This window comes from Salvelinus sp. IW2-2015, unplaced genomic scaffold (assembly GCF_002910315.2).
Source record: "Salvelinus sp. IW2-2015 unplaced genomic scaffold, ASM291031v2 Un_scaffold2396, whole genome shotgun sequence".
Classification (NCBI taxonomy): Eukaryota; Metazoa; Chordata; class Actinopteri; order Salmoniformes; family Salmonidae; genus Salvelinus; species Salvelinus sp. IW2-2015.
In genome coordinates this window covers 105,509-111,185 of record NW_019943718.1, presented here as the reverse complement: position 1 = coordinate 111,185, position 5,677 = coordinate 105,509, and the positions used below count along the sequence as shown (strand labels likewise).

Genomic DNA, 5,677 nt, shown 5'->3' with positions numbered 1-5,677 from the left:
GAGATAGCAGGAGAGGCTGGCCAAAGGACGGCACGTTCAAGAGTTTTGGAGAGAAAAGAAAGAAGGGATACTGGTCTGTAGTTGTTTGAACATCGGAAGGAATCGGTGGAAATAAGGGTTTTTTCAGCAAGGGGTGCAACCTCTCGGCTCGTTATGGAAGAGGAAGGACGTTAGTACCCAGCGGTCAAGGATGAGTTGGATGAGGCGAGGGGAGGTAGGAGAAGGTCTCTGAAATGGTCTGGGAGAAGGAGAGGCAGGGGATAGGGGTCAGCGGAGCAGGTTGTTGGGCGGTCCGCGCGTCAATCAAGACGGCGAGATTCAATGCTGGAGAGAGAGGGGAGAAGAGGTCAAAAGCACAGGGGTAGGGCAAGGTGTGAGCACCAAGCGGTGCGTGTGACTAGCAAACGAGGATGCGGCATGTCGTCGACGACTTCCTTTCAAAATGTTGACGAAGTCAATCAGCAGAGAGGGGCAGGGAGGGGGGAGGAGGAGGGGGAGAGAAGGGAGGATTCAAGCGAGGGAGGAAGAGGTGGCAAAAGGCTCCTAGGGTTAAGACAGATGCTTGGAATTTAGAGTGGAGAAATTGGCTTAGCAGCAGAGACAGAAGAGAGCAGAATGTAGAGACGAGGGAGTGGAAAGGATGCCAGGTCCGCAGGGAAGGCAGAGTTTTCCTCCCATTTCCCGTCGGCTCACCGGAGCCAAACTGGTTTCTGTGAGCCCTCAGCAAATGAGTCGTCGAGGCCAGACGGGAGGAGGGAGGGAGGAGCGAGCCGGCCTGGAGGATAAGGGGACGATAGAAGAGTCAAAAGGAATGGCTAGAAAGGAGGAGAGAAGGGTTGAGGAGGCAGAATCACCGGAGATAGGTTGGAAAGGTTTGAAGCAGAGGAAGAAGATGATAGGATGGAGATGGAAGAAAGAGGGTCGGGGAGAGCCAGAGCGAAGGGTTGGGACGAGCGCGATACACATCGCGAGTAGGGGGCAGTGTGGGAAGTGTTGGATGAGAGCGAGAGGGGAAAAAGGATACACAGGTAGTGGTCGTTAGACTTGGAGGGGAGTTCGCAATGAGCCTTAGATGGAAAAGAACAGCAATACTAGTAAAAGATGAGGTCAGCCACGTATCGCTGCGCTTGTGAGTAAGGGGGGAAGGTGAGAAGGGTGAAGGTCAAAAAAGGAGAGGAGTGGAAAGAAGGAGGCAGAGAGGAATATCGAGTTCAAAGTAGACAAGTGGGAAGGTAAAGTCACCCAGAAGCTGTGAGGAGGTGAGCCATCCTCAGGAAATGGAACTTACATCAGGGCGTAAGCTCATTGATGAACTCTCCAAGGGAAACCTGGAGGCCGAATAAATGATCAAGGATGTTAGCTGAAAGAGGGCTGTAACTGTGTACATGCAAATGGATTCAAAAGGAGCCGAATAGACATGATGGTCAGGGTAGAAAGAGAGATGTCCACTTGGAAATGAGGATCAGCAGTGCCACCACCCGTTCGCTGACCAGAAGGCTGCTCGGGGTGAGCGAGAAACCGTGGGCAGACGAGGAGAGAGCAGTAGGAGTTAGCAGTGTATGCATGGTAATGCCATGTTTCCGTAGTGCCAAAGAATCGAGGGACTGGAGGGAAGCATAGGCTGAGATGAACTCTGGCCTTGTTGGACCGCAGATCGGCAGTCCAAGGGCTGCCTGAAGACCTGGAACTCCACGGGGTCCGTGCGGCCTGGGACCGACCAGGTTACGATAGCAGCGGCCCAGAACCCGCGGCTGTGACGTTTTGTATGGTCCCCCCTGTGCAGAGAGGAGAAGAAAAGACAGGATAGACAGACACAATAGTTGACAGGCTACAGAAGAGGCTACGCATGTCAAAGGAAGATTGGAATGACAAAGTGGACTACACTCTCGAATGTTCAGAAAGTTAGAGCTTACGGTTGCAAAAATCTTATTGACTAAAATGATATAGTAGCTGGCTTGGTGAAAAATAGGCTAGGCTAGCAGTGGCCTGACGTTGTGACTTTGTTTGAAAGTGAGCTGCTTAGGTAACCTCTAACTGGCTAGGTAACCTCGACAATTACTCCTAAGACTACACAATTATCTTTGATACAAAGACGCTATGTAGCCAGCTAAGATCAAACAAATCAATATGTTGTACTGTAATGAAATGAAATGTAATACTACCTGTAATACACTGCCTGTGGAGCAAAGCGAATGCAACTACCGCTCCAAAACCAAACCGGAAAGTCGCGTATCGTAGAGGAGAGGCAATAGAAGTGTTGTTTCTTGTATTTTGGCTTTTGTGTCTTTAGAGGACTGCTTCACCTAATGTCCCCTTTCCTTTTCTTCTGTCCTTATTTTGTCCCCTTGTCCAACTTTGTCCGCTTCTTGTCCCTTCTTTGTCCCTTCTTCTCTTCTGCCAACTAGACACTCCTTGTTAGCTAGCTAGCTTCTTTCAGGAATGTCCCTAGCAACTGCCTAGCAACAGGTAAACAACTTAGCTAGCTAAGAAAACGGTATAATTTTATGAAAAATTGTTACTTTTTCAAAAGCCTTTCTTCTTTGTTAGCTGCTTGTTTGGTCTCCTATTCAGTCTTGCAGTTTTCTTTTGATTTTTTTTCGATGTACTTTACTCTAAAAAAAACATTTAAATTTCAATATTTGTAGGAGCTCATCTTTTCAGCTGCTGCTGCTTAATTTGGAACTCCGGATAGAACGAGAGATAGAAAGAGAGATAGAGATAGAAAGAGAGATAGAGATAGAAAGAGAGATATTCTGTATGTGTAATGTTTACTGTTAATTTGTATTGTTTATTTCACTTTTGTATAATATCTACCTCACTTGCTTTGGCAATGTTAACACATGTTTCCCATGCCAATAAAGCCCCTTGAATTGAATTGAATTGAATTGAATTGAGATAGAGATAGAGATAGAAAGAGAGATAGAGATAGAAAGAGAGATAGAAAGAGAGATAGCGATAGAAAAAGAGATAGAGATAGAAAGAGAGATAGAGATAAAGCCCCTTGAATTGAATTGATAGAGATAGAAAGAGAGATAGAGATAGAGATAGAAAGAGAGATAGAGATAGAAAGAGAGATAGAGAGACAGAGACAGAGATAGAAAGAGAGATAGAGATAGAGAGACAGAGACAGAGACAGAGACAGACAGAGCCGTCAGAAAGTATTCACATCCCTTGACTTATTCCACATTCTGTGTTACAGATGGAATTGAACATTGATTAAAATGAGATGTCATCAATACATCCAGTCATTACAAAGATACTGCCGTTGTTTTATTATTATTATTAGGAATGGCAAATATTAAAGCATTGAACCTCTCACTAAAGGCTTCAGTCATACAAAAGGTATACTTAAATCCAAACTGGTTCTCCAGCAGATTAGTAAGAATTACCTTTTTCCATTTATTCAGATTACAATCTCTCACTTTTGGTTATTTGAAAATCTAATAATCTCCAAAATATCCCTATTTTTAAAACTAGCCATAAAAAGCTGTTTCAAATGTTTGTTTAATCAACCAGAAAATACAGAACAAATAATACAACAAGTATTTCGGTTAAACTCAAATTTAAATATAAAAAAATAAGATTTTTTAAAATTATAATTTTCGGTATAATCTTTGTTAATGATATCATAAATGGGACTGGGGGAGTCATGTCACACATGCAGCTAACAAAAATATATGGAAATGTCTGCTCTATTCAAAATGACAACCTAATGATTGCATCATTACCACAAAAAGGGATGAGGCAAGTGGAAGAAGGTAAGGAATTTGTTCATCTGGTGTAGTGTAAAAATAACTGTATAGGGCTCTACAGTGCGACCATTTTACTCACTTTTAATTTTTTTACAAAACATGGAGCCGACAGAGATGGTCGCCTCGCTTCAGGTCCTTAGAAAACTATGCAGTTATATATTTTTTTATGTATTATTTCTTACATTGTTAGCCCAGAAAAGCTCAAGAGCAATCGCCAACTACCTGTCCTCCAGGACACCTACACCACCCGATGTCACAGGAAGGCCAAAAAGATCATCAAGGACATCAACCACGCGAGCCACTGCCTGTTCACCCCGCTATCATCCAGAAGGCGAGGTCGGTACAGGTGCATCAAAGTTGGGACCGAGAGACTGAAAAACAGCTTCTATCTCAAGTCCATCAGTCTGTTAAACAGCCATCACTAACATAGAGAGGCTGCTGCCAACATACAGACTCAAATCTCTGGCCACTTAAATACATGGATTTAATAAATGTATCACTAGTCACTTTAAATAACGCCACTTTAATAATATTTACATACCCTACATTACTCATCTCATATGTATATACTGTACTCTATACCATCTACTGCATCTTGCCTATGCCGTTCGGCCATCGCTCACCCATATATTTATATGTACATATTCTTATTCATTCCTTTACACTTGTGCGTATAAGGTAGTTGTTGTGAAAGTGTTAGATTACTTGTTAGATATTACTGCATGGTCGGATCTAGAAGCACAAGCATTTTGCTACACTTGCATTAACATGTGCTAACCATGTACAGTGGGGAGAACAAGTATTTGATACACTGCCGATTTTGCAGGTTTTCCTACTTACAAAGCATGTAGAGGTCTGTAATTTTTATCATAGGTACACTTCAACTGTGAGAGACGGAATCTAAAACAAAAATCCCGAAAATCACATTGTATGATTTTTAAGTAATTCATTTGCATTTTATTGCATGACATAAGTATTTGATCACCTACCAACCAGTAAGAATTCCGGCTCTCACAGACTGTTAGTTTTTCTTTAAGAAGCCCTGCCTGTTTCTCCACTCATTCCCTGTATTAACTGCACCTGTTTGAACCGTTACCTGTATAAAAGACACCTGTGCACACACTCAATCAAACAGACTCCAACCTCTCACAATGGCCAAGACCAGAGAGCTCGTGTAAGGACATCAAGGATAAAAATTTGTAGACTGCACAAGGCTGTGGATGGGCTACAGAGACAATAGGCAAGCAGGCTTGTGAAGAAGGCAACAAACTGTTGGCGCAACTTATTAGAAAAGAAGAAAGAATATAAGAAGTTCAAGATGATGGTCAATCACCCTCGGTCTGGGGCGTCCATGCAAGATCTCACCTCGTGGGTCATCACATGATCATGAGGAAAAGGTGAGGGATCAGCCCAGAATACACGGCAGGACCTGGTCAATGACCTGAGGAGAGCTGGGACCACAGTCTCAAAGGAAAACCATTAGTAACACACTACGCCGTCATGGATTAGATCCGTGCAGCGCGAACACAAGGTCCCCTGTCTCAAGCAGGAGCGGCATGTCCAGGCCCGTCTGAAGTTTGTCAATGACCATTGCGATGATCCAGAGGAGGGAGAAGATGGAAAGGTCGGGAGAATGAGGTCATGGTGGTCTGATGATTCAAAAAATCAGAGCTTTTTGGTCTAAACTGCCACTCGCCCGTGTTTGGGAGGAAGAAGAAGGAAGTGAGTAAAACCCAAGAACCCATCCCACAACCGTGAAGATGGAGCGCTGGAAACATCATTCCTTGGGGGATGCTTTGTCTGCAAAGGGGACAGGACGACTGCACCGTATTGAGGGAGGATGGATGGGGCCATGTATGGCGAGATCTTAGCCAACAAACCTCCTTCCCTCAGTAAGAGCCATTGATGATGGGTCGTGGCTGGTC

General features: G+C 44.0%; 1 pseudogene; it reads right to left on the bottom strand.

The window, feature by feature from the left end:
* Positions 1-184: 184 nt before the first annotated feature.
* Positions 185-5,677, bottom strand: part of LOC112073861 (RNA helicase aquarius-like) — a 105,867-nt pseudogene continuing 100,374 nt past the window's right edge.